At 36.2% G+C, this 26,328-nt stretch overlaps 1 protein-coding gene across 1 annotated transcript in view; it reads left to right on the top strand.

Moving 5' to 3' along the window:
- Positions 1 to 26,328, top strand: part of GPC6 (glypican 6) — a 982,218-nt gene that overhangs the window by 767,860 nt on the left and 188,030 nt on the right. The window lies entirely within an intron of this gene.

The raw sequence follows: 26,328 nt of genomic DNA on the forward strand, positions 1-26,328 counted from the left end.
GGGAAGAGACTCTCATAGTACTGTGCACACTAAATGGGAGAATGACAACCAGAAGGCTAGAAGACAGCTGGCAGTAGGTGTCGTATCAGCCAGGTGAGATATAATTGAGCTATGGCTGGTGTAGTGATAGTCGAAATAGAAAAGAGATGTGAATGAAGTCGTAGAATTGGGTGCTGATTGAATGTAGACATAGTAGAACAGGAGGAGTCTAGGGTGACTGAGGGTTCAACATTGGGGGACTGGGGAAATGGGAATTACAATGGGCTGAGATAGAGAACACAGTGGATCTATAAGGAAAGAAGGGCAACACCCCATTCCCCACTTACCTGGCAATGCTTCATTTTCTGCCCAAATCCTAAAGGCAGCCAGACAGTTTGCTGAAGATCAATAAACCCAATTTCATACCAGATATTAGGCCTTGGTTAAGAGTTTGCCTCGTAGTGTTAGAGAAATGATGTAGAATGCCTCCATAGAATACTTATTCCATAATAGCAAATTATCAAGAGCCTTTTCTGTGCTATAAATGAGATACTGACTATGAATCAATGCTCAAATTTTTTTTAATAAATTGTTTTAGATGTTACTAGGACGGATATTTCTGGAGTGTCAATTAGACACAATTATAGTTTGAGTTGAATAATTACCCTTTCTTGTACATATTTTGATGATACATTTTTAAAAAACAGACTAATTTGCAAAGAAAAAGATAATAGCTCACATGCCATTAACTCCTTTAAAGAGAACACAATTCATAAATGAAATGTCTAATTGAAAAGCAATTTAGAAAAACAATCCTAGGGATAAGCATTCAAAATACACCCTAACTTTTAACAAACCAGGGGTAAAGACAGAAGAAGGCAAAAGAGGTAGTAATGAGGGAAAAGAGAAACAAGACAGGGTAACAAGGGATGAATAGATAAATAAAATATTTAGAGAAGAATAGGAAGAGAGCAGGGGTGAAGATAAACTCTACGAGTGATAAAATTTCACTAAGTGATAAATCTCTGTCTCTAGATATATGTATTTCTCTGAAATGCCTTTCATTCTCATTGTTTTCTTTCCATTTCCATAAACAGTTTCTCATCACTTTACTCCTGAATGAATGCATGGTCCTTTGCAGGTTTCCTACACCCCTTCTTGCCCCACCTTTTTCCCTGTTCTGTGCCCTATGGTCACATTAATCTTCCCCCAAAATCTCTTTTATCAACTTAGTTCTGCATTCCCAAATTCAGTCTGTTTTCTACACTAGTCTAATCAGGGATATACTTTTATAATACTTCAAAAACATGGTCCCTCGCACCTCACATCATGGGTGGCAGGTGAGACGTTGGTGAAGATCACACATATAGTCAGACAGATCTGGGTTTACACACTGCATCCATTTGCTAATACCATCTTGGGTGTCTCTGTTAACTCATGTATAAAAAATAGGATAATTATGTCTTAGAGTATGTAGCTATTACTTACATTCTTATCTTCGTTATTATCCCCTAATATTATTTCATCTTACTCTGCACCATCTGGATGTTCCCCAACTGGGTGCCACAACCCTTGCTCACTTCCACTTGTAGATATGTTCTAATTTTTTTTTTCACACCTATAATGTAAATCTCAGGAGACATCTATGCAGATATCCACACACTTATGCAGAGATAACAAAGAGAAGCAAAATGTAAGACCCTAGGTTTTGGAGTCAGGTGGATTTGGGTAAGGCTTCCACATCAACTCTACTGTGGGACTTTGGACATATTACTTATTTATTCTGAGCCTCAGTTTCCTCGCTTGCTAAAAGAACTGTGTGAAAATAATTCAGCAAATATATAATACTGGTACAAGGTCAATGCTCAATAAATGCTCACTAGTATTAATTTTAAAAGGTGAGTAGTAACATCCTCTGGGTCCTCTGAGATGTCTTCTCTAGCAAATTCTGCCAGCACATACTGATGTCTCTGTTCTCCAGGACTTGCTGTTTTTGTTATATGATCATTCCACTAATAACTTAGTATATGCTCTTATGTTGAATCAACTGTCCTATCCATTTTTGGTGCCTTTTGGCAGTTTATCTAAGCAATATAGATTTAAATAATAATTCTGTTCATTAATTGCTTTTTATGTACATGTCTTATGCTCTTATCTCCTTTAATAATTTAAAAGTTACAAATAGGCAGAAAATAAAGCATATGTAAGCACCATAACTGGCTACATAATTTTTGAGGCCTAAAGCAAAATAAAAATGCAGCATTTCTTGTTCAACAATTATTAAGAATTTTAAGATGGTGACGAAAGGGCATTAAGCCAAGCGTGAGACGCTTCTAAATACTGGACAGACAGCCTGCATGCCTATGAAACTAACTCTCCTAAGCATAACCCCCAGCAAGGTGTTAGATACACAGCTGGCTCTCAGCAAACACTGATTCACTAATTAAAAACATACTTGTCCTCTGGAGGCAGGATCTTCACAGCTATTCTAGGCCTTTTGGTCTGGATTCTCTAAATATTACGCCAATTTCCCCTTCCTTCATTTAGATTATGTACATATGGGATTCAAAACTATAACCAACCCACAAGCAAAACTAAATTGTCATCATGTTTTTTTCAAGTTGGGACATTGGTTTAGAAATGTTTCATTTTGACAAATCATTATGACAAGACATCTTCCCAAATGATATTCAATTGACATTCTTTACTTTTTAGACTTAAGTTCTCCCTATTCTAGAGTGAACAACACTCTGATAAGTTATATTTCATTCTCTGTCAGAATATAATATTTCACAGAGTCATTGCCTCCCAAGCCCTTTGGGTTTGTGACAGTTGCAGGTGATCAGTCAAGAGGTTTGTTTAACGTGTTGCCTTGGGGAATTATTTCATTAAATGCTAAAGTTCCCTACTACACATTTTTTAAGCTCTTTTACTCTTCCATGCATAAAATCCTTATACATTCCTTCTTTCAAATCATGATTCAGAATAGAGAGAAAAGTCTAATAAATAAAGCAGATGCATACAGAGCCGTTGTCTCTCTTTTTCTCGGCTGTTCGCTTTTCCCTGGAAGATGGAACATTTAAAGTCTTTTTAGCTTGAAGATTATTTCTGATCTTTGTGTTTCCAATTATTGATAGAAGTAGATTGGCATAGGTAATCGATGTTAATAGACACAGTTAACTTTTTTCTCTTTCAAAGTTTAAAATACTGTGGCCATTTACATGTTTCTTTGGCATGTTTACATACATTTTTCACAAGGTTTGGTATTCGTAGTTAATGCCATTCACCTTCCTGGGCACCTGGGTACCAGAGCTCATCAGATTCATCATTTAGTTCAGCCATCTGGAGATGGACTGTGATGGAGGCATAAAGCAGACAAGACACACATGGCTTATGGTTAGTCACTGAGAGCAGCAACACTATGTAAGAGCCAGAGTTTAAGGCCAGAGTGTCAGCAGCTAAAGCACTCTCTACTTCAGGTTAGAAAACCCAGCAAAAACAAGCTTTAATAATGAAGGAAATTAATTGAGTCTCAAAACTGAGAAGTCATGGAGGTAAGTAAGGTTCAAGGGAAGCTTAATTCAGTGGCTCAGCCATGCCACCTGGAGCCAGTATCACTCCATCTCTATTCTGCCTTCTGTAAGCAGGCAGCATGGCTGCCAACAGTAACAGGCTGAATGCTTCCTGTTCATTTCCAGCAGGAGAAATAGTTTTGTTAAATTGTTTCTTCAGAATCAATCAGCTGCTCTACCAGAGTCCCTCAGCAAATGTCTCTTCATGTCTTTTTGTCTCAAAGTGGGTCTGTGCCATGCCCTGTGGCTTGCTCTGTGGTCCAGGCTTGGGTGTGTTGACTGGCTCACACCAGTCAAGGCCCTCCCTTGGGGCCTGGAGCATCCATCTCCCCCAGGCTACTCTGCCCAGAAATCCAGGACACTCTTAGTAAGGAGGGCTTAGAGAGGACATGGCCGCCATCTCTAGTTTCTCTTTTTAATCATCCACTTGGATATGAAGAAATTAATGAATTTAAGAGCTTGGGTTAAAATTTTATTACATGCATTATTCTGTTTTGTTTTTTCTACATTTTCTTTTAGTTAGATAGCTAGAAATTGAGTACTATATGTTGTAATTCTTAAATTACTTGGGAAATAGCTCATTTTATAGATAGTTTAAAGCAGGGGTCCACAACCCCCACCCCACCCCACCCTGGGCCACACAGCAGGCAGTGAGCGGCAGGTCTGCAAGCAAAGCTTCATCTGTATTTGCAGCCACTCCCCAGCGCTAGCATCACAGCCCCAGCTCCGCCTCGGATCATCTGGTATTTGATTCTCATAGGAGCACTGGTCCCTGGTGCCAAAAGGTTGAGGATCGCTGATTTAAAGTAAGTTAAATTCAATACTAAAGCCATCCGTATTTAATTTTCTTTATTGCATGGCACAAACATGGACAATAAATAGGGCTATTTTGTGAAGGTACAGAAACCAGAGGAGCACACACACAAAAAAGTCTCATTCAATTCACCTCTGTTTGCTTCTCTCAGGGAAGAATTAAATCACCATAAATCTTATTTCTGGAGTGAGAGTTTTCAAAACCTTTCCTTTTTTTCCAAATAAGAAATTAATTTAGTGTTCAAAATTATTAAAGTAGCCTTTTCGCTGTATATTCATAACTTTTCTAAGGCTATTATATACTCAGTATTGTGCCAGTATTTCTGGGAGGTACCAATTTTCCTTTGTGCTAGCCTTTTTTATTTCTGTTAACCTTCCATTATGACAATTTTCATTCATATAACCAAAATAGATAGAACAGCATGTAATGAAACTCCATTTTCTTATTATCCTGTTTCAATAATTACATAGGGCCAACCTTTTTTCATCTCTATCTTCCTACTTCCTTCCACTTCTACCGCCCCCGCCCCCACTTTCTGCAGGATTATTCTCAAACTAATCTTAGAAATTACATCATTTTATCATTAAATATCAATGTATATATCTGTAGGAAATACAAACATTTTTAAAAATAAAACCAAAATACCACCATCATAACTAAAAAAAAAATTTTTTAATAATCCCTTAGATTCAATCTAATCCACAATTAGTGTTCAAATTTTAGGGGAACTATTTTTAAGAAGTAGCATTAATCCCTACATTTGATTTGATAATCTTGTTCAAAGAGATGAGAATTATATTCACAGAAGGATGAGAATAGTTACAATCTAATCAAGCACTAGATTGGTTATAAACTGAGTGCTCTGCAAACTCAGGGAAGGCTAGATGGTTAAAGAATGCTGCTGGAAAAAAAATGTCAGGGCTATGGTGCACCTGGAGGGGAGCCTCAGAAAGCATGGCAGAATATTAATTTTTTTTTAAAGCTGGGGATGGAATTTAAAACAATTAGGCACAGGATAGATGACTAGATGAAAATGAGAATAAGTGTGCATTGTATGGAGGATGGTGAAGAGTGATCTGATTTGTGTGGTTGAGAGCAGAGCAATCACGGCCCTTAAATTTGAAGAAAATGGATTAGCCCTTATCTGTGAGGTGCCTTACAAAATACAGAGAAGCGTGGAGAAAAAATCAAATGCTTTCGAGATGTTTAGTGACTGGCCATCTGGTTGGAATCTTAGCTACATTACCTGCCAGCAATATGACCATAGACAAATGGCTCAACAACTCTGAAAACTAATTTTTTAATCTGTAAAACTATATCATGAATTCCTGGTCTTCTATCACATGGGGATCTTTCAAAGATCAATTGAGATAAATGTCATCAGTCTTTTGTTATTCGAAAAGCACATAAGCTATTTAATATCACAATAACACTTGATATAGCTGGCAAATTACTTCTAGATAAGTCACCTTATTTTTATTTGGTATCCAGGGAGGTAGGTCTCATTATCCCAATTTCCAAATGAGAAAATTCAGGCCTCAGGAATTATTTGCCAGTGTCACACACAAGTTATAACTGAAAGGTACTTTTATTAGTATTCCTTTGTGATTTTTTTCAAGTCTAGGGTAAGCTAAATATTGACATCCATCTTTGCATGGTGGTGAAGAGTTTCCACCTCGGGGAAATGTAACAAACCATACAGTTCTTTTCGTTTAAACTGCCTGATGCGGGGGTTGCAAATGGCTATTAGAGCAAAATGAATCCCACAGTTCTCATGCTGAGATCTTCTCCACTTGGGATAATTTGGGTGGTTTCTACAGTGATAGAAAAGATGTCAGGGATCAAATAACTTAAAGGAATCTCATGATAACTATGATCTCTCACTCTTGCCTGTGGATAGACCAGAATTCCTCAATATGAGAAGCGGAGATAAATGTAATGAGAACTGAATTTTTTAAAGAAATAAAATTAGGGATTCCTGGGTATGTAATGAAACTTAAATTTTTTAATTATACACAGTGTCATTTGATATTGTCTATCCTAATATAAATAGGACTCAATAGAGTTTAAATAAACTAACACCACTGTCATTCTATTTTTCAAAATCATATCCATGAATATCTTTTGGTCTTGTTAGGTATGATATAGCACTAAAGAACTACAATTCATTACTATTCTTTACAAAACTAAATGCCAACAATTTGTATCCTGATAGTAGTTTATTTGACTAAAATTACATATGAGATAAGAATAATGGGATCCTGTTACAAGGAGATAGTATCTACTTGCTTGATGAAATCATCTTTTATTCTTATTTTTCTTCCACAGGGTATAACTGACCTACTAAAAGTAAATTTACCAATACGTATTTTATGTGTATGACTATATTCACATATACTAAAGAGCTTTCAAGTAGAAAATATTTCATATATCCCTAAATATAAACTTTAAAAGGTAGGGCAAGTTAAATTTATTCTACTAATTGATTCTTAGCTACTTTGCACCCTATGTCCTATGCAAGCAAATTTGACGTAAATGTGACACCTGCCTGTCGATAATGGATCCCTGCCTGACTCATGGCACTGGATAATGGAGGAGCCTTTGGTTATAGTCTTCCCATGCCAAACTTTGTGATTTCACACTTCATAATGCGAGAGTATTACTTTAAAATGCATTAAATTTCTAAAGATAGCAAATAGCCTTTTGGATAATGCATTTTAAATAGACTCTGAATTCAGAATTTTAAAAATGTTCATTTTGTAGGACATCATAATAGCTTTTATAACGTATTGTACCCTGTTGATATATCCTACTCTTTTTACCTAGGCTTTGCCTTCTTCTTCAGGAGAAATCAACACTGTAGTTCTAAACCTGTTTATGTTGCAATCTGAGCCTGGCTTTCACTCTCAATAACAAGCCTGTTTCTCATCCTTTTTCATTAGAAGTCATCTCACTGTCAGTAGAACTGATTGGGTATTGTTTAATGTGGAGAGGTCTTATAAATAGCTTTCTTGGCTAAAAATTGAACATAGAGATTTCAAATTTGCCCCCCCCCCAATACATTATAGCTATCCTATTTCGTAATTGTTTTTATTAGAGAAGATGACAGTACATTCTGACATAAATCATCACTCATATTAATACAATATATATTTTAATCTCCATAGAAGCATTAAGCTGTAGTACACTATGTCAAAGAATGCTAATATCTTAAGGACAGATAATAAATATTTGAATCTGAAAACACTTTGTTCTAAGTTTTCATTAAATATGTATTTAGTCGAAATGCATTAATATTCTTTAAGTAATTTTAAGAACTTAATTATGAATTATCTACAATGATCAAAGTTATTTTGGTAAAGTTGATCTCTTAGTTTCAAGTGCTAAATGGAATAAAATGAGCATAGACTTAATGGATTAATAAATTAAATAACCATCAATTTGGAAATTGCTATCTACTTCATAATACAATCTAGATTTCATCAAGATTTTATCAAGAGTTCTGTAAAATTATGCTCTACTTTTTTTTCCATTTATATATCAACCAGCTAAATTTCAAATGGTGCAAAGTTAATAACATTATGGAAATTTTAACTCTTTCCAAATTCGGTTTAATTATTTCTGACACTGTATGGCCCTAAATATTTTAAAATAATGAGAATATTTTTAAATTTTTTCTGGTCGCTTTAGGAGAAAGCTGTACTTTTATAGTCATAACAATATGTGGGGAACAAACATCAATGAAAAGTTGGAGCCCCTCCCCATGAAATTTCTGATTTTACTTTAGATAAATCATTGGCTAAAAATGGGTAAGAAGATTCTTTAAAACTCTCATTTTTTACTTTACCTCAGTATGTTCAAATGGTGATTTATTAAAGGTTAAATGGTGAGAAATTATAAATATGACATTTAAATTTATAAGAACTAAACATAAGTACAATCTCTACATTTTCAACAATCTCTTCATTTTTTTAAGCTATGATATAGTGAGTAGAATGAAAAATGCTATAGAATGAGGAAGAATTTAAAATAAAGTGTATGGGAAAAGGGTGAGAATTTTCTCGCTAGACAAATGTGGGGGGAGGGAAGAGTGTTTCAAGCTGATGCAACAGCATATACAGAAGCACAGAGGTCTGAGAAATCAGGATGATTTGAAAAACTGCAAGTAAATCAGGCTTTGCTAGTGCAAAATTGCAAGTGTGAGGAAGAGAGGAGAGTGGTGACAGAAGGTCATTAGTCAGACTTAAGGGCTTTGTAAACTGCACAGGAGTTTTATATTCCGTGTCCTGTAAATAGTAGAGAGCCATTTATGAATTTGAAGAAGGGAGTGGTTTAATTTAATAATAATGCCAGTCGCCTGTTGAGCACCTTTTACTTTACCATCAGTTCTCTATTCTACAACACTTTTACTTTTCACTATTTATAGCTTTTTAAAGATAAAGTGCTTATTTTAGTTATTATGCGGCATTTATACAAAAATTATCTTCAAACCCTATGACAACTTGAAAGATAGGTGTTATCACTATTTGTCACAGAATAGGCCAAACGGTTGAGTGATTTGAGCAAGACAACTCGGCCAGTAAATGGCAGAGCCAAAACTGCACCTGGATCTCTCCGGCTCCAAACCCTGCCCTCTTTCCAGTACAGGATGAAGTCAACCTTATATTCTGTAAATACTTATTGTTCTCCTTCTCTATGCCAGATACTGGGTGGGGGCAGGTCATTCTCTGCTCTCTTAGAGATGCCATTTCAAAACAGGGGGAAGACAGCTGGAGGGAAACCACCTGGGACAAGGAGTGGAGTGACAGTGGCAGAAGACAGGAGCCCAGCACCGAAACACAATTATATTCTACAAATCACTTTTTCATACTGACAAATAGTGATAAGTTCCCAGCATGTCCTGGACCGAATTGATAAGTAAATCTTTTTGGACCAGAGCAACATTATGACTTTCATGGGCCTTGGATACTTTTACTTTTGTAGGCCTCTTCCTTCATTAAAAAATATAGATAATAGGTAGATAATAGGTAGATAGATGATTGATAGATAGATAGATAGATAGATAGATAGATGATAGATAATAGATGTTAAGTTTATTATATAGATAAGTATATAATATATATAATTATATTTTACAACTGCATTGCAGTAAAGAGAATATAATCCAGGTGGGATCTATTATAATCTATTTATTATTATGATATTTATTTTTCCTTCTGATTTTAAAAGAAATTAAAATTGTAAAGCTTGTGTGCATTCCTAACAGTACTGTGAGACCTGAGTGCTGAAGACTAGAGTGTTATTCATGTCAACATGGTAAAGGAATACAAAGTTAACATCACAAAGTATCACCCTCCTTGGGCATGGGAGAGAAGCTGGATCGAAGTAACTTCCATCTATGAGAGCAGCTTCATGAGAGGCTTAGGCAGGTGGGACCCACTTTCCACCAGCTTTCCCAACAAGGATGCATGGAGAGAAGAAGCTCCCTAAACTCCTAAGGAAACAAGAGTCCAATGGACAAAGGCAACATGTTCTCCAAAAAGAAAAAAAATAAAAATCATACTTCATTAAATCAGATCATGCAATGTTTTGGGGGTTACTGACAAATAAATATAGAAAAGTGAACAAATATCATTTTTCAAAAAAATAAATTATTGCACTCTACAATGTCCTAAGTCCTGTGCTAGGCCTCTAGGATATGGTAGCAAACTAAATAGATACTGATGCCACCCCCAGGGGCTTGCACTCTATGAAAGAAGTCAGACTTTAATTAAATCATTACACAATTAATTTACAGTTTTGCTTTTTATGAAGACTTAATAAAGTTTGACTTTTAACAAATGTAACAGGAGGCAACTTTTGCGATCTGACTTTGGAAAGAAAAGCAACAGTTTACAATTAATAGCTGTCTCTCTTCATGTTGTTGCAGTAAGTTTCCATATCTCATTTATTGAGCAATTAAATTTACAAGAGTGAAGTACTTCAGCTTCCAAAAATGAATGCAGGATGAATTCACAGGTTGATCTGGGCAGGAAAGAGGCAGGCAAAGAACTGGGAATACTTGAAAATACTCTGTACTTCCAAAATTCTGTCACTCTGAAATTACACTAACTGATGAAATGCTAGAACGTGGCACGTAGAAGGCCTGGAAGTTATAAAGGAGATGGAGAAAGACAATACTGAAATACTGGAACACCAAAACTGGGGGTTTTTGCCTCTAAAATATCAAAAGGATAGTAATTGTGAACATGATGAGGATGAGAAAATACATGGAACCTGATATAAACAGATGGAAAGAAGATAAAGACATGATTGACTCTTCTGCAACCAATTAATTACACAGGAAAACTGGAAAGGGTTGGCATGAAAGAAAGCCAAATCTGACATGCCCATAAAAAATAAGCCATTGGGAGAGAAGCTTGGTTGGGCTGGGCTTTCCGGTATTTAAGTCAGGTTCTTGCTCTCAGAAGACCCAGCGAGAGAGAGAGCACTGCAGACAGTCCATGTGGTTGGAAGAGCCTTCTGTGCTCAGCCCACTTCGATGTTGCTGAAGACTGACTCCAGCTTGAGCATCTTCCTGAATTCTCAGTTCCAGAGAAAATGAAAATATTCACTTTTGCTTCAGACTGAAGGGAATCAAGTGAGAAGTAAATATTTATAACTAGGCAGGCAGGACCTCTGGGGATGAACTTTCATAGTTGTGCCTTCAAGTTATTTTGTGACACAGAATTGATTAAGAAAGCTTTCCTTTGGCACCTCAACTGTTATAGGCAAGAGAAGAAAATGCTAATTTCTGGAAATACACATTGCTTCCTTCAAAAGAACAGGAAATAATGAGTGCTCTGGAAGAAAAACACAGACAGACAGACATGTGGTTCCCAGCCAGAAAGTAGTAACATATAATGACAACAGCAGTTACTGAAATCCTAGCCTCCCTTCCCAGTGCCAAGGAGGAACAGACCAAGAGCAACCTATATTCCTTGGATGGAAGTCAAACCCTCACACTTGATGGTTTTCACCGTTAATTTCATTGACGGTCCCATGTTAACTTGGGCTCTTGGAATTTATTCATGCCAGTAACTCAGCCTCTGAAGGGTGCCAGAGGGACTGAGCTGGTGGGATTGAGTGATGGGTTTGTGAGGTGGCTACTGGCTGCATGGCAGTCTCAGAACCCAGTGACAGCCCTGTGCTGGCCATTGGGGAGAGATTCTGATTGTGACTGATACTGAGAGAGTGATTAAATCTGTTTGGAAAGTTAGCTAGAAGACAGTGAAATTGAAAAGGGAATGTAGTTAATTCCTTTTGGGGACCGACTTTTCCCCATAAGTATTAACTCTTTGATATCTTCAAATTCTGACTGGATTTTTATGTTTTCAGATAGATATACTGATTTGTACCTGGCAGAAAATGACAGCTTAGGAACTAGCAAAATGTTTGCAAATGTGAAATAGAATGGAAGCGAGGCCAGGAGAATTTTTAGGACATTGAATTTGCATAGTTCCATTATAACAAATTTCCAGCAAAGACATATGAATGATCACTTTTGATGTGGGCCATTTAGCAAAGATCCTGAGAGTAGAGAGTTGGAAAAAGTAGGACTTACAGACTTTCTCTAAGATTGTGTCATTGTTCTCCACCTATTCTATATCTAGAGCTCAAAGAAATAACTACAGAATGTTCATAATGTTAAGATACACTGTTTCATAAGAAATGTACTTTTTGACTATTTATTTTGTGTTTTTCCTTGTGAAAACTGGTGTACCATTTTAATTTAGCTGAATGTTATTTTATTGTTCCTGATTCCCCCCAACTAAGGTTGGGTTGGACAAGGCCAAAGTGCACAATTCGTCAACATCCCTGGTCCTGTAGAAAGGCCATTCATCAACTGACAGTACTTATTCTGCTACTCATTGTCCAGGTAAATCAGTAAGACCAATTTTCTCAACACTATAGCAAATTCATCCATATACAAAACACCACTGGAGACAGAACTTGGGTAATGTAGATTTCAGATCTACTTTTTATTTTATGCTTTTGTCAATTTTTAACTTTGTTTTGTGAATATTCTAAAATGAAACGTTAGACTTTTGGAATGAGGAAAGCTGTTAGACACTGCACTATAGGAACACCTGTGGAGAGTAAGGGTGCATAAGAGAAGCAGCTTATTAAGTGCTTTGGTAAAAGTAACAGAACTAATTTGTCACACTGCATGACATTCGAAAGAACAAATACTTACTAGATTAAAATGCTAAGGAAAGTAACTCTGGGGAGAATGGAAAATTCCAAAGTATATTTATGATGGGGGATGCCTGAGTTTTTTTATTTTACTTTTTTAAAAGAATTTTGCTAGGGGGTAAAACTGAGAGAGTTGTCTCTTCTGTGCATTTTAGTCATTACCAGCCTGCGATCCTTAAGGCCCTAGTTTATCATTTCCGATTTCCTAACATCTTTCATGGCACATAGCAGGTGCTTAGAACATGTTTGTGGAGCTACAGATTTGCATGAAAGACACAACCACGTGCTTCAGGGATCCTCCCCTTGATCCTAAAATGACTCAGATCCGGGACGAAAGAATCCCTTATATCACTTTAAATAGCAAAAATCATGAAACTACAAAGTACTGCAGCAGAAGTTCCATATAGAAAATGTATTCACTACACAGGAGTGAAGCCTATAATAAATTTCGTTAGTGAAAAAAAAATTGTGCTGTTAGTGGGCATTCTTGTCTTGTTTTGCTTCTTAGGAGGCTGGGTCATTTAGGTGTCGGGGGAGGGAGAAATCCACCCCTTCCCCACTTGCTTATGGCTGGCCAAATAATTAAAATGACATAAGGCAGATTAGCAGGAGAAAATCAAGTTCTAACACATATGCATGGAGAATTCACCTAAGCATGAAGAATTCCAAAGGCAGTAAGGAAAAATGCAGTATACATGTTATTCTAGAATAAGGAGGAGATAGAAGTCTGGGACTTCAAAGGGAAGTAAGGCAATTCACAGAAAGAGGAAAAGAGTTAATGTTTAGTAAAAAACTAGAAATTAAAACTTTGCTGAGACATCTAGATAGAATGTGACACAGAGAGAGCTTTGATCAAATGGGCCTTGCTGGGTTCCTCCCTGTCTCCCAGATCCAGTTTCGATTAAACTGTAGTCATCTATGGTGATAGCTCCTTCTTGGAACAGGCCTTCTATCTTAAATTCTTTTAGGCAGTTGAGAGAGAAGTCAAGGCTTTTCAGAGCCTTCTGGGCCTCAAAAATAATCAGCTCAAAATAATCAATATCAGAGGCATATTTTGGCATGGCAAACTCTGTTCCCCTTCAGGTGAATGTTTTGCAAAAACAGTGATCCATTGCTTATACATCCTTCAGAACTGCACACACAGTCCTAGCAGCAGCCACTTGCCCTCGAGTACAAAAGGTAATGATAATAAAGGTTTTTGTTAGACTAGAGTTTTTTGAGATCATTATAATCAAATTATGTGATGAAGTTAGCCACCAGAAGACAAATGAAAGAAATAAGCTATTTCTGAAATCTTTTTCCCAAATAAAGAAATATTTAGCATAGAGTTCATTTACTGAGTAGAGAGATGAATAGAGAGATTACTACAATAGTATATATTAATTCATTTCACCAATGATCACATTTTCTGTTACAAATTCCACTATCTCTAAAATACATTGACTAAAACACCATCTTCGTGCATAGTTTAAGGATAATGAGAAAATAAGCATCACAAAATGTTTTTAAATACTCAAAGACACGGATCAGCAAATTGTGGCTCATGGGCTAAATTCTTCTCACTGTTTGTTTCGGTAAATAAAGTTTTGTTGAAACATACCGATGCTTATTCGTTTACATATTGTCTGACTGCCTTCACACTTCAACAGTAGAATTGAGTAGTTTCAACAGAGACCATGTGGCCCACAAAACTGAATTTACATAGGTATTACTCTCTGGCTCTTTACAGTGAATGTTTGAAAACTCCTGCTCTAGAGGGGAAAAGAAATTAGTTGTACACGCTAAACGAATGGGCTGATGTACACTTTTATATAATTAATCTAATTTCAGGCATTTCCAAGCCTCTTAACAGCTTAATATGTGTACATACATACACACGCACGCGCACACACACACACACACACACACACTCACTATAGGCCTACAGAGATCTTAACGACAGCACAAGGGTTGGGCTGAGTCAAGTTCAGATAGACAACATCAGTGGCTTTTCCTGGGGCTGTCAATTTGGATGTATATATAAGGAGCACCCATGAGCGCTGAAGCAATGGTTGAGAAGGACTTGGCCTTGATAAGAGAGCAAGACGTTATTAGCCAACAATGAGACATGTTGCTTAGAAAAACAAATGCTAAGACTGCATCCTTTCAAATGAGAGAAGGAACACTTTTACTCCATTCTGTGCTGGTCAATCCACAGCTGGAAGATTGTTTAGTTTTATGCACCACATTTTTAAAGATGAAAGACAGGTGAAGCTCATGGAAAAGAGAATGACCATGTTTAGGTAGAGACTTGAAACCATGAGCTTATAAAGACTAGCACGAGAAATTGCTATATTTGACTGTGAAAACAGATTTAACATATACAGGCTGTGTTCAGATGTTCAAGGTGCTCTGTGTTCCATGCAGCTCTTTTTGATACAGTTGGGTGCGATGACCACGTTTTGTGGTTAGAGTATATAAAGGTGGAGTTGGTGGTCTCACCAGTAAGAGAGAATGTTGTGGAGATGATTTAAGTATCCGGAGTAATGAGATTAATGACTTCAAAACCTCAGTCAAACCCTAGAATATTTGATTTTCTGAGAAAAATGACCCCAAGAAGGCTCTTGCACTAGTGCATTCTGAGCTGCTTCATCCCAACATATGTTGTTGTTAAAGAACTGTAGTGATTCTCCAGGTCTAGAAATATAAATATTTGAATTTTCGGTGAGTACCTGAGTTAGCAAGCCTCAAGACAGAGCCCCATCTCACATTGGAAGTCTGAGAATATCATTAGCTTCAATCACTCCCTTCCTATCTGAACTAAGATAAAACAGCACAAGTTTGATCCTGCTGATCAAATGTCCTGCTTCTTAAATGCAATGTCCTGTTTCTTATATGCAAATTTGGCGGCAAGCTGAGGGAACCATGGAATATTCATGTACTTTCTGTCATTCTCTTCTTCTGTCTGTAACAAAAGTTTAGTAATTTTCCAATTACTGCAGCAGTGTTATGAGGATCAGTGGGAATATAATTGCAAAGTACTCAGGAATGCTTTAAAGGAAGAAGCCTTAATCTTTTATTATCATGTTGATTACCAACTACCACAATAGCCTACTTCATTGATATTGTCTTATTGCTTTTCATTTATGCTAATAGGAAGGCTACTAGTTACATATGATTTTAGTTCTCTGGAAATAAATGACATGAAATGAATAAATCATGTACTACTGCTGTAGGTTTGCAGGCAGGGCACATGGTTACTAAATTATGCACTATGTAAAAGAGGGAGCTGAAAAGAAATCAATCTTTGGCTGATCTTGAGTGATCCATACAATATGATTCTACTGTATGGGTTAGGGACCCTCTGTGCAAGAGTTCTCATAACCTAGTTAGGTTAGTAATTAGGACACAGAGACGACCAAAAGGGGAAAAAATAAGAGTGTTGAATAGCAGCCAAGCGAATTTTAGAATAATGAGAAATATCAAATAGAGTAAATCAATGGAGTTAAAGGACACAAAGGGGAAATGAAAAACATTCAAAGATAAATTAATGTAGGCCCAAGGGTTATGCAAGCAATTTACTATAAATATACTAAGAAAAAAAGAGACAGATATAGGTGAATAAGGAAGTCCAAAATTGGTAATGCATTATTAGAAGTAAGAAATGGCATGAAACAAATGTGTGGCAAAATGAAAGGTCGGTGAAAAAGAAAGAAAAGCATGTGTGAAAAAAATAAAGACATTCTTTTGTAGAAGACATGCTTTTTTAGCAAAAATTCTTTCTATCTCATCATGTGTTATATAACGTTCTTAAAAATTCGATGTGAAGTAAATTTGGCCAGTCTCATTTTCGATTATGAAATCTGAGGTTTCATGTACAGTGTGATGACTATAATTAATAATACTGTACTGTTAATATTTGAAAGTTGCTAAGAGAGTAAATTTTAAAATTTCCCATCGCAAGAAAAAAAATGTGTTACTACATATGGTGACGGGTGTTAACTAGATTTACTGTGGTGATCATTTCACAATGTATACAAATATTGAATCATTATGTGGTACGCCTAAAACTAATATTATGTTATATGTCATTTACACTTCAATAAGAATAAAATGAAAAACTCCTGAGGTTTCAGTTTCTACCAATGTCACAGAAAAGAGCAGGATTTTATCTTGCAACCATATATGGAGAGCTTTAGCCAATCTGCCCATTTAAGTGGCAGCAAATTCATGATTCCATTCTTTTTTTTTATTGACCTATAAAAGGTAAAGTGCACTAATCTTGCCTGTACAACTCAATTATCTTTTATTATGAACACACTGCTGCAGCTAGCACAAAGATCAAGATACAGAACATTTCTAGGACCCCAGAAGACTCTCTTGTACCCTTCTCAGCATGTATTCCTCAGATATAACTATTATAAGTATTTCTAACACCATCAGTTAGTTTTTTACCTGTTCTGGAACTGTAATGGAATTCTACATATGTACTCTTTGGTGTCTTGCTTCCTTCGTTCCACATAATATGTCTAAGATTCATCCTATTTTCTTGTTGTACCTTTACTCTATTCTTAGTTATTGCTTGATATCAGGGGTTAGCAACTTTTTCTATAAAGGACCAGGTAGTTAAAAAAGGTGAGAGAGGGCAATATGGTTTCTGTCTCAAGTACTCAACTGTGTCTTTGCAGCATGAAAGCAGCTGTAACCAATGCGTGAATGATGAGTACGGCTGTGTTCCAGCACAGGCTACTTGCCGGGGTTTGGCCTGCAGGCCATATTGGTTCGCTCCTGCTCTGTGATGTTCTATTGCTTAAATATACCACTATTTATTTATCCATTCTCTTATTGATGAATATTTGGATTATTTCCAGTCTTTGGGTGAAAATAAGCAGTCATTTCTCTTGGATATACAGCATGCCTCAGCGTGGCATTAGTGGATCATAGTGTATGTTATAGCTTTAGTAAATACTGCCAAACACTTCTCCACAGTGGTTGCACCAATTACACTCTGTCCAGTAATGTATAAGAGTTATAGATGCTCCACTTTCTTGCTAGTACTTTCTAGTCAATCTTTTTAATCAATCTGGTGATTTTCTAGTGGGTTCTTTTTATGATTTTTATGTGTATTTTCTTGATGAGTAATGACATTGAGAACCTTTTTCTATGTCTGTTACCCACTTATATATTCCCTTTTGTGAAGTGCCTGCTCAATTTTCCTTCCTATTGTTTTAAAATGGGCTATTCATTTATTATTGATTTGCAGGAGTTCTTTATATATTCTGGATACAAGTCCTTTACATGCATTATGAATATCTTCTCTCAGTCAAGATTGCATTCTTAGAGCAATCAAAAGCAGTTTATATCATGATCTTTTTTTCTTTTTCAATAAGACCCTTTCACTTCATCAGCCGAATCAGCCCCAAGTGGGTCATAGAATTAATCAGAATATGTGAGCAGCATCTTGGGAGGCCAGGAATCTGTGGAGAGGAAATATCGGTTCTGTCTTGAGTATGTGAAATAGAGCCTCTTGCTTTACTTCCTCTCCTGGTGTTATGCTGGTCATCCATGCCTCTGGATGGGCAGCAGGTTCCAGAAGCAAAAGTAACCTTCAGGAAGGAAGGTACAAGGGACTCAAAGTTATAGCAGGACACTTTTGGGAATTATATTCCAAAGTAGAGCCTTTCTTAACTTGCCCATTATTTCTGTTCCTCCATGCTTAACATGATGGGAAACTAATGACCTTGATACTATAATTTATAACCTTCTTTTAAAAAGGAAGCCAGTACACCATGAACCTAGTTTTGTACTGCCTGGCAAATACAATGCAACGAGCCAAGAATGTTGTCCGGAATTCTATATTCTGTGCTACACTTTCCCTCTTTAGCTATGTATTCTCTCTCTATTAAATTATTGCCAAGCAAAGGTGATTTATTAAGATGAGAAGCAGACGTTGCTAAAACAGGAAGAAAAGCAAAAAAGAAATAACTGTTACCTCAGAACCCACAAAGGAGAACAGATGTCAGCAGAAGCAGATGTATGCTTCTCTGGGGTGAATGAAAGAATACTTGATGTAATCAGAATCCTAGTAACATAAGTAACCAAGAAAGTGGAATACCTAAAACTTTGCAGAACTACTTCATGTGATATTATACATCCATATGTGCTACCCAAAGTAGCACAAACTACCACTGTCAAATGTTTTCAAACTATTTTTAAGAGGGAAAAAATGAAAATGGACTAGGTTATTTTTATATATAATGTTATATTTGTTCTATTTTTAGAATTAGAAACCTATATAGCAGACTTGCCTTTACGAAGAAGTTATCAATTCTGTATCCTATATAGCTCAATCAGCTAAATGGCTAATATCTGCTTATGACCATCATGTGACATGATGAATGATTAATTCCTAACCAAATTTCAAAATGTAAGGAAACACAATATAAATTGTTTAGGTAAATATCTTGAGAAAAGTGACTGAATGAAATGACTAAATTGTTTCCTTATAAACTATAAAGTGGGGATGACTACATAAAAACGAAAAACTTCTGTATATCACCTACCAAGATAAAGACATTGGGGAGAATATTTGCAGCAACCATAACTTTGAAAAGGCATAATATATTAGTTATATGAAGATCTCCTGTACATGATTTTCAAAAAATTAACACTTTAACGAGTAATTAAGAAGAGAAGAACTAAAGTTGGTTAGAAAACATGGAAATAATGTTAAACCTGACGTGTAGAAAAAAAAAAGTGGCATCAATTATCATCAATCAAATAAGCAAAAAGTATTTAAATGAAGACTAAGTATGGTGGCCCGCTTTAATAAAATAGGCACAATTACATATGTTGTTTAGACTACACATTATGAAAAGCTTTTGGAAAGCAGTAAGAAATATTAATAATATTTATATGTTTTAACACAGTAATTTTAGTTCTTTCAATCTACTCTGTAGAAATAATCATAAATTCACAGGAATTTTAAATAGGTCATAATTTTGAATGGCAATAAAAACAACAACAATAGCAATAAGATAAACCACATGACCAAGTATAAAGACATCTGAATCATTATCATCTTCTTCTGAATAAATATTTGTTAATTTAAAAATGCTTTTATTTTCTATGTGTTCAAAATTCCATATTTCCAAATCTCGACCTCCAGATCAACTTAATTACTTTGAAGTTCTTTCAAAAGCATGTATTATTCTCTTTCAGTGGTCTTTAAATATTTGATCTTTTCCTCACATCCCACATTACCATTCAACTATAGAGGTATGGTAACATAAATTATAGTAAATTCATTCAATGAGCAGCAACGTAATTATAGAAATTGTAAACCATGAGAAATTATTATGCATGATGCTAAACAGTGATTTCAACAATATTTTTAGACATCTCTGCATACCAAGAGAGACTACAAAGAAACACAATAAAATATATCCAATTATTGCATTTGACTCATGGAAGAGTGTGTTTTGTTTTTCTTTTTTCCTTTGAATATTCAAAACCATTCATATTTTCTTTAATAGGATGTAATTTTTCTACAATAAAAATACAAATCATTAAAGTAATTGATCTCTTCTTCAAAAGACCACCAGCCCCTCAACCCTCTTTTAAGATAAAAATGGGTTTTTGGTTTCCCCCCAGCATTTCTGAATAGCAGTTCTAAGTTCCATTATTTACATTCACTCTCTTGTTCCATTGCAGTCAGGCTTGACATTTGGTGAGTGTAACCAGCAGAGGTGGGAGCAGATGGAATGACAAATCTAGATGGTTGGACGAAATGGATTTTCCTGCCTTGCTAAGAGATACACGCACACAGTACATCAGCTGGATCTCAGCTAGGCAATATTCGAACTGCAAAAAGCTTGGCCTGAACTCAATCCTCCTAGTTGCTACCGAGTTCTCTCTTTTTTGTTCTTGAAGCCTGTTGCAAGTTACTACTACTGGTTTGATTTATCTAATTCTTATCTGAAGGCTTTTAATCTAGTCCTGACCACCTCGTTTATATGGGACCTTTTTTTGGCCATAACAAAAGACCTAGTCCTGATCATGTATACATTAACTCCAGTATCTTCACCCTCCTGCCTGTCTTTTTTCTTGAGCTTAGAGAAGTCAATTGTCAAGCCAACCTAGATTATATCATTTACATCTTTCGAAGTTGATCCTTCTTCAAGTGTCTCAGAACACTGCATTTTTCTGCAAACCATTTCCCACACTCTGGAAATGTTCTTCAAAAGCTCTCTTTTATTTCCCCTTCCTCTATCATTATGGTCTCCTCTAATATCTTTTTGGCATTTACTTTAAGATTGTAAGGCTGGATGGAAAAGCAAAATCCGAAAGGACACAGTGCTTAGCCATTATCACATAGATTCTGAGTAGGAGGAGTAAAAACCCATTCAGTTTCCTCACAGTGGTTCCTGATTTCCTGCTCTGTTTGTTGTTGTTGTTGTTGTTGTTGTTGTTGTTGTTGTTGTTGTTTTTAATGATTCTCCATCATTCTTTATAATGAGCTTTTTTTTTTCTTTTTTTCTGTTCTTGTTTTTCCCTAGGAGGTCCTAATCTCTGGTAGACTTTCAAAGGTTTAAAACAAAAAAAACAATAAAAGTGATATGAACTCTAATTACAACTTATTTGTCAAAAATAAATTGAAAACTGATTTAACTGCTGTTCATAAGCTTTATGACAGGCTTCCTCTAAAAATTACTATTTCTGTAAGTAGTTGATAAAGTATAATAAGTGGAACATTTTGCTTTTGACTATGACTTTTTATTTTGGAAAGTAATATCACTAGGAAATTCTCTCTCTCTCTCTCTCTCTCTCTCTCCCTCTCCCTCTCTCTCTCTCTCTCTCTCCTTTACCTCCTCAGAACACCACTATTTCCAGGGTAAAATATCTGCAGATTAAAAGAAGATATGACCAAAAAATAAAATTATTTTGCTCAATGAATACTTACAAGAACCTATCATACTGCTTTGGAATTCAAAGAAGAACAATGCCTGATCTCAACATGCTTACAATCCCAGTAAGGAAGGCAGGCATGCAAACTGAGCAGCATGATAATGTTACAGGTACCATTGGTGTGCAGGATTTAGTAGCAGTGCATGAGGAGAAGGATGTGGACAGGATAGGCTGCCTAGAGGATGGAACTCCTATATGAAGGCTAAAAATGGGACAGATAGGGTTGAGGTAGGAGATAAAGCTCAGAGGCCTCATTGCAGAGGGTATTGTTGGGAGATAAGAGGACTCGATTGCATAGACAAATCCGATGACCCATGATTGTAAATAGTTGTTAGTTCCTGGGTCCATCTGGTACCAAGTTATGTATAAGCACCAACTCCTTAAATATGTTCTTTGGTTTGAAGCCTCACCACATGTTGGCATCATGCTCCTCTGCATTGATAAAGAGGCTGTTTAGTGGTGTCCATTTGTATTTGATATCCTTCTTCAAAACTGGCAATTTGATCAACCAAATGCAGTCTTTGAAGCCACAATAAATGCATTTTGTGCTTAAGTAGATAATGAAAATAGGAAGAAAAATCAATGGATTAAACCACTATTTGGAGGCATCCTCACCATATTAAAATATAATATGTTTGGAGTGAGCTGCATGCTCAGGAGTGACTGTTCACAAAAGAGATAATATGATAAGTGGCCTTCTTTTCCCTTAGCAATCAATGTTTATTTGTCCTTACCAATTTTCTTAATTTTCTACTAGGCCTACATTTCTCTTTCAAAATAGAATAATTTAATGGAAATGAAGTTGATCAATAGGCAATTCTGAATTTTTTCATTTTAAAAATATCTAGGAATTAGTAGGAACAAGTCAGCATCTATCTTCTCAATTCAGGGTAGAGGTTCTACAGTGGAGAGGTTCTCTCTCTCTCTCTCTCTCTCTCTCTCTCTCTCTCTCTCTCTCTCTCTGTGTGTGTGTGTGTGTGTGTGTGTGTGTGTGTGTGTGTGTGTGTGTGTGAATGCTTTCGTAGATTAGAGCAGTGGTTCTCAACCTATAGGGCATCAGAATCACTTATGGAGCTTATGAAAGCATAGATTGCTGAGCCCATCCCAAGTTTCTACTTCAGTGGGTCTGGGGCAGGACCTGTGATCTGGCATTTATATTAAGTTCCCAGGTGATATAGATGAGGCTGATCAAAAACCACACTTTGAAATCCAAAGTATTAGAGATTCCTTGGACTCAACTATTGTATTTCACCCGTACACACAGAAGTACCCACATTGCTCTGTGTAAGAGAGGAGACCTAGAACTCCCAACATTAAACTCATCTGTCAGTAGGGGACTAGTTGAAGGTAGCATTTGTTACTATATAAGAACTTTGTTTATTTTTCATAAAGAATCAGAAATGTAGACCTAGGAAAGAGTTGAAAACATTATCTGGCTTAACCTATTGTCTATGGATTACTAAGGCCCCAAGAGACTAATTGACTTGATTAAGATCACATAGACACATACTGGTGACTCCAGGAACAGAATCTATCTGTCTCTGAACTCCTACACCATGCAATCTTGGCACTGTGCCACCTTGCTTTTGTAACTGAGTCATTTGTGTCAAATTGTTAAAGATACATTATAAAAGTGAAATAATTGTTTGAGTGCATCTGCAAAGTTTTTTACATAGTTGGGAAAAAACCTCACTACCACTAGCTGTCACTTATTGATCACTTGCTAAGTTCCTGGCACCATACTCTACAGGCATTTAGTTTATACAGCAACTTTGAAGAACAAGAGTATCCTCATTTTTCTGTTGTGGAAACTGAGGCTCAGAAAGGTTGCATGCCTCACTCCCAGTCATACAGATGGGAAATGATGAGCACATGCTGCAAGATCACTAAGCCAGACAGTGGAGACCCAATAGTTAGCACCTCCTTCCCCAAAGGGAACAGACAAGCCATGTGCCTTGGTGATGTGGTGACAATGAAGGTAGTCAGACTCAGAGAAACCTGGCAGGCTCCCGTTATATTGAGCAACTTGGTGTTAGGATAAAGTCGAAAGCTCATGACACTGGAACTGGGCTACAAAGTTAGAGGCTGCTTTGCAGAAAAGCTGTCTTGATGCTGAGTGAGCTGAGTATGGTCCAAGAGCTGGCCTGTTGTCCTGGAGAAGGTAGAGGTGAGGTGGCTTGCTCAGGTGTGGGGCTTTCTATGTGCCTGCTTCATTTGGTTCCTGAGTTTTGCTAGATGTAGAGTTGAATAAATCTCCCTGTATAAAGAGAACATTTTATGTTTCTGTTTCAAAACCCTATTGAATTTTTTTTTTTTTTCTGAGAAGGAAAGATAGATGAAAACCATGCTTGGCTTACTCATTATCTCAAGGTCCTTAAATAGGCTTATGCTTTATTATTTTGTCCATTATCATTTCTTGTCAATGAAAAATATTGCTGGAATTTTCTTAAATATCATAAAAATGAAATGAAAGATCCCATGTTTTTTTTCTTTACTGTTTTATTTTATCTTTTTTTTAGTTTGCCATTTCTCATTGGTCATTTTGACATGTTTCTTAAAAATAATTTTATATTTAAATCTGCATCTTCCTTACCAATGACGGCTCTCTGAAATACAAAAACTTTTTATTTTAGGTCTTTGTAGTTCTCCAGTATCCAATATCCAGAGAAGTAAATTAGTCATGGTAGGCATATCTCAAATATTTTATGTTTAAAAAATATAATTAATAAAGAATATAGTCATTAGGTAGCATTTCTTTATACCAGGCATATGGTAGATTCTTACAGTACAGGACAGGATAAAGATACATAAATAACATTTATTATACAGAGTGTTAAGGACTAGAGTAAAGTAATAATAATATTAATAACATGTCACTGTGCTCAGTATTCTATATATGTTAACAAATATAATCCTTACCACAACCCTATGATGGATAAGTATTATTATCCCTATTTTACCTATAAAGACATTGAAGCACAGAGAAATTGTGTAATTTGACAGAGGCACAGCTAGAATATGACAGAGTCCCTAAGTGCTTGACCTCTGCTCTATATGAATTGCTTGCAAAAATAGACATATTAAGAGTTGTGAGAGCACTTAGGAGCACCTGTTTTCCCACCAGAGGGATCTCAGCTAAAATTAGGGGGATTAGTAGGGATTGCCATGCAAAGAAGATGAATATCCTGGACTAGGAAATAACATGTATGAAATCCCAAGGCAAGAAAGAACAGGAAGTGTCCCGAGACCCCCCGTGAAGCACAGTGAAGGTACAGTGTTAACAGTGTATGGGCAGAGTGATGAGGGAAGAGGTTTTAGGTCAGCTGAGCAAGGGCTACAAGTTAGAAGTCAGCGTCAAGATCTGTGCACAGTTAGGTTTGGAGGGATGGGGAGGGGACTACAAGGACTTTGCCAGTAGAAACTGCTTTGGAATCTAGTGGTAAGAGAAATCACTGATTAAAAAATCATCATGAGATTTTTACTGAGAGTAATAACCAACCACTACTACATGGTTTTTCTTCCGATAAACCTTGAAGAAAAGTAGAAAAAAAGGAAATTTAGGAGATGAATAAACTTCCTGGTTTACTAGCAACAAGCAGACAATTAAAATGATCACAGGTGGTCCACATACATTTTTTTTACCATATTTTTATTATGGCAAAACATATATAACATAAAATTTGCCATTTTAGCCTTTTTAAGTATAAAATTTAGTGTCATTGATTACATTCACAATTTTATGCAACTATCCACTATCTAGTTCCAAAATTCTTTTTTACTCCAAACCAAAACTTTATATCCATTGTGCAATAACTCCTCCTTCCTATATCTTCCAACCCCTCATAATCTTTATTCTATTTTCTATCTCTATGAATGCTTCTGTTCTGGGTGCCTCATATAAGTACAATATTCATCTTCTTGTGTCTGGTTTCTTTCACTGAGTATAATGTTTTCAAGATGCATCCATGTCGTAGCATGCATCAGAACTTCATTCTTTTCAATGGCTGAGAATATACCACATTTTGTTATCCATTCATCTATTAATAGACACTTGAGTTGCTTCCACTTTTTGACTATTGTGAATAATGCTGCTATGAACATTAGCATGAAAGTACCTGTTTGAGTCACTGTTTAGACATATATCTAGGAGTAGAATTGCTAGGTCATATGGTCACTCTATATTTAACTTTTGGAGGAATCACCCACTGTTTCTCAGGGGTTGCACCATTTTACTACTCACTAGCAATGTACAAGTATTCCAGTTTCTCACATCCTCACCAAGTTATTCCCTAGTTTTTTTTATTTTTTATTTTTTTATTAGAGCCATTCTATCAGATCCACACACATTTTTTCAGCATGTAAGTTGAAGACCCCAAAGCATATGGATGGCTGACATATGCTGCATCTAATCTCTTTATTAGAAACTTGGAGTGATTAGTTTTACACAAACCAAAGGGAAGTGGAAGAACAGGCTTAAAGAATATGGCTATTAGATGTAGTTCATGAGGAGGCCCTCCATCACATGGGGAGCCTCTTGTTTTTGGAACCATAACTTGGTCATCTTTGTACCCCAGCATGGAACTCAGTGCTGAAGACAAATAAAAATAAAGATACAACCCCCTCAAATATAGGGGGATAGGGGAGGGTGAGGTGGGTAAAGGGGATCAAATATATGATAGCTGAAGGAAATTGGACTTTGGGTGGTAAACATACAATAGAATATACAGAAGTCAAATTATAATGTACACCTGAAAATTATATAATTGCATTAACCAATGTTAC

The sequence above is a fragment of the Pteropus alecto genome, unplaced genomic scaffold (genome assembly GCF_000325575.1).
Source record: "Pteropus alecto unplaced genomic scaffold, ASM32557v1 scaffold72, whole genome shotgun sequence".
Classification (NCBI taxonomy): domain Eukaryota; kingdom Metazoa; phylum Chordata; class Mammalia; order Chiroptera; family Pteropodidae; genus Pteropus; species Pteropus alecto.